Genomic DNA, 4,413 nt, shown 5'->3' with positions numbered 1-4,413 from the left:
TCTATTTTCCAAAAAAAAAAAAAGCAGCTTATGATATGATTTTCTTATTAAAATAACATGATTTTAATAACTTATTTGGAGAGATTTAAAATTGAGGGCGTGATGAACCATTAAGTCTTCAAGTGAGTACTAATTTGCTCATAATTGTACTAAGATTATGTTAATTGAGCCACTAAACACCAGTGTTGAGAAAATTGGATTGGATCAGCTAGTCCGACCAGCCGAACCGCGAACCAGTCCTTGATCCAGTCCGATCAACCATCAAAGCCGAAAAAACATAAAAAAAAACAATCAAAACCTCTCAAATCCGGTTAAAATCGATCAAAATCTCTCAAATCCAGTCAAAACTGCCGGTTCAACTAGGATTGAAATATGATTTTTAATTATATATATATATATATATATATACCTACCTGTAAAGGAAAGAGGAAATCCAATCAATAGATTTTTTTACTCCCCTTTTTCTAGTAAAAATGATTTATCTTCATTATAATTACAAGAGGATAATGTATATATATTTGAACCATCAGTTCGATTGGTCAAACCTCAAAGACTTCAATCTGATCATCTCATCGGTTCAGTGACCGGTTCAATTTTTAAAATATTGCTAAACACCACCAACTTCTACATTTATTTAACCAAATAAAAAACAGAAATAAGAGATCTGAAAGCATCAATATTAGATTGATACACTTGAAAACTGACTCCTTAACAGAAGAACACAGAGATCACCATCAGGAGGTTCAGGCACCAACTGATGGACTCTTCAGTTTTTAAATGATGCAACAACTCTTCAGTATAAAATTATTTATTTAATAACACAAATGATAAAGGAGCAAGCATGCAATGACCTAGAATTCAATAATTTTCGTTTCTTCCTTTTTTTTTTTTTTTTGTTTAATATTTAAGGCCTCATTTGGAGCTTGAAATGAAAATTTTGGCCCATCTAAGACACTTATTTTGAGATCAGTAAGCACTGTCTCTCATATTTTTAAAAATATTAATTTTACTATTAAAATTTCATTTTATCTTCATAGTTGTTTATTTTACCTCTAAAATTTTTCAATTTTATCTTTTATGTTAATGTCAATGTTGTTTTTGTATGGATCTATTAGGCACATCTAACATTAGATAGACCTCATACAATAACTCCTAATTCTACCTTAATTTTTTTTGTTTCATTTCTTCTACCACAATCATTTTTTTTTTTTGATTATGGGTGTCCTATATCATAAATTCAATATGTAATTTCAACATTCAAAAAGTATTCCTGAATATATTTTTTTTAATCATTTAGCTAGATTAGTGACGAAATGTAATTTTCCTTTCTCCTATATATATATATATATATATATATATATATATATATATATATATATATTATTTTTCTCACGCTAACGCAAGAGCCTTCCTTGGCCGCTTCATGCCACCTGGCACGGTCACCTCGTCCGGCCACGGGTGGTCTTGCGGGGGCCGCAAGAAGCCCTAGGCTGCTTCCTATTGTCTTCTGCATCCTTACCGGTATGTTTTTTCTTCAAAACCTTGGATTCCTTTCCTTCCTCAGTCCTCACTCGACACCTCGAAGTAAACAGTTAATGTTTATCCATATGCCGCGAGAACTGGGGTAAACAGAGGAGAAGACGAAGAGGAAAGCAATGAGGTTGGCGTGGGCGTGGGTGTGCGGCGCGGAGGAGAAGCCGACGGGGACGCAGAGGGCGGCGCCAGGTCGATGCCCGTGCTGCGGCGGCGCGGTGGTGGCGACGGAGGTGGAGAAGGCAGTGCGGCTCTGCTTCCTGCCGCTGCGCCGCCACAGCACCACCAAGTTCTCCTGCTCCCGATGCGACCGCCGCCTCGTCTCCCTGTACCACTAGTTCCGATCCCTCCGCATCTTCCGGTCTTAAATTTTGCCTCCCCCTCCTGATCACTCTGTTCAGTCCGACTGCTGCTTCGACATTCATAGAACTTCTTTAAGGTGTATAAATTTTGCCAAATATAGTGTGGATTTGTTCTTGCTAATCTAGCAACTTGAGATTCTCGCTTCAAACGGGCAATTGGATGATGGAGGTTTCTGGGTCATGAATTCTAGCAACCTAATAAATTCGAAAAGAAAATATAATATGCATAACATCGAATTCTACAATAACAATTAAATTCAACGAAATAGACAATGAATTTGAATGCAGTAAATTTGTCATTGTCTCAGCGTCGTCGTCCACGGATCTTCCGTAGAGATTTGGGTGATTTGGGTGGCAGGTGGCGCTGCCCTACCCTCCTTTCACCAGCAGGAAGTATAAGTAGAGAGATCTCGAATTTTTCAATCCTACGGGACCACGCCTCTTATATAATAGTGGGTGGGTCTGATTATGTTACGAATTTATTAGATAAGATGACCATTAATGTTGCTTTCTGCATGCTTTGAGTTGCAGGGTGCCCTTCAAATTAACTAAACAAATGGTACATGAAAAGGGATGCCATTAATAATGGAATTAATTAATTATATTGATCCAAATAGTGAGGGAAAGGGAGACCTGACGCCGTCTTTTGGAGCCTAACGAATGGTAGGCCAGCCAAAGGAGGAAAACTGGGTGATGAATTAATTAGTCAGTAGGTGAGTCATGAGATGTGACTTTGCAGCTATCAGATTAAATCTAGCTAATTCCTCCAACTATAGTCCTTGAGTGTAGTTGTTTTCTTCGATGCAGTCAAAGAGATAATCCAAATTTTAATCTGCTAATCCTGCTTGAGTAATTGTCTCCCGTTATTCAAGGGAGGAGGTTTGGCCCTGCATCTTCTTTTGATTGTTTAATATTTAAGTTTTGTCAGCCTAATCTTTTGATCTTTAATTTTCTATAATTCGTCTACCAGATAAAATCACTAGGCCAACTTATATACACTTTCACTTTCAAGCTATTCATTCTATTTGGGATTCAAATAATCTTGATCCTCTTCTTCTCATATCAGAGGGGAGAAGGTATTCTACTCTATCATCCATCCCTTAATTTCCTACAAAGCTTGTGTCACGGGTTACTAGAAATGTTAGATATATATGAATAGAGAAGAGATGGAAGAGAATAGAAGTTCCATTGTGAATAAAGTTTTGATCCTACGTTAAGAGTTTAATGGTATGTTGGTTGATTTATATTGATTCACATGCATTGATAATGTGAATAAATGTTTGGGGAGAAGCTCTTTTTCATTTCACAGCTGGTGAATAATGATCATTTACACGCTAAAAAAGTTGAAGCTGCCCCACCTATGTTCCCTTTCTCTTCTATCGTGCGTTCCACTCATTCAGTTCACTCGGTTGCTTAATCATCCGGTCGCTCTGCTGCTTTGCCCGATCGGCCACTTGACTGTTTCGTTCATCCAACCGCACGTTCACTCGGTCGCTCGATTGTCTACTCGTCCGGCCAGCCTCTCATCCGGCCAATGGCTCAGTTCGCTTGCTTGGCCGAACTCTTGTCAGACGCTCGCTCAACCATTGTGATGCAGCCTCAGATTATTAATTCAAGTTATCTCGATAAATAAGTTAAATTTAATTTCATGTAATTTAAATTCGACAAAATCCTAAATATCTTTGAGAGATTATTTGTCCAACAATAAATTACATCCACTAGACGCGCATGCTTAATTGTACAAAGGTTTGTAAGATGAACTTAGAATCCTAATAAAATTAAGCATTCTTTCATTTTGTTGTATTTATGATCAACTCTATGAATTCACTCAATTTTTTTTAGGTTTACCCTATCTCACATTTGGAAGATGAAGGTGGGGTAAGTTCATTCAATAATGCTTTTAATATCCATAGTTGTTTGATCTAACGGTGAGTTAATAAGATCTTTAAAATTTTCTATTAATGATTGATACAATTGGGAGGAGTTAAACAATATATACTCATTAATTTCTTTTATTTATTTATTTATTTTATTTAATTTTTGGATCTCTTAGTTAAATATCTCTGCTCCACAATTTAGTCATAACCTTGGATCATATATTGCGTCGACTGTCGGCTACGATATAACATATGAACTAAAGGTGACTCATGCACCATCAAAATATGCTAGTGTGTGTGCACGCGTGGTTGATGGGCCTGTAATTATTCCAAGTGTCTTAATTCTATATATATATTTTTTAATAAATATTTCCTTAAATTCTAAACCCTAAATATATATATTATACCTTATCAACATATAAATTTTTAATTTTTTTTTTTAACTTGAACACTATAACTTAACCCTAAAGATAAAATCTAATTGACTTAATCTCGAAGCTAAAAAAAATAAATAACAAAATGCTATTAGACACCCTAAATATATATCCCATGGCACCTATTTTTTTTAGTTTGTATGCTATAACCCAACTCTTAAACTCTAAAAATAAAATCTAATTGGTTTAACCAATAACCTCGGAGTT

General features: G+C 35.8%; 1 long non-coding RNA gene across 1 annotated transcript; it reads left to right on the top strand.

Annotated features, from left to right (window-relative positions):
• Positions 1 to 1,379: 1,379 nt before the first annotated feature.
• Positions 1,380 to 2,044, top strand: LOC122011529. Its single transcript, XR_006119960.1, has 2 exons — positions 1,380 to 1,521; positions 1,593 to 2,044. It is a non-coding gene; the product is annotated as an uncharacterized LOC122011529 (long non-coding RNA).
• Positions 2,045 to 4,413: the final 2,369 nt, after the last annotated feature.

The sequence above is a fragment of the Zingiber officinale genome, chromosome 8A (genome assembly GCF_018446385.1).
Source record: "Zingiber officinale cultivar Zhangliang chromosome 8A, Zo_v1.1, whole genome shotgun sequence".
Classification (NCBI taxonomy): Eukaryota; Viridiplantae; Streptophyta; class Magnoliopsida; order Zingiberales; family Zingiberaceae; genus Zingiber; species Zingiber officinale.
Note: the sequence above shows the minus strand (reverse complement) of the source record. Positions and strands in the feature narration are given on the sequence as shown.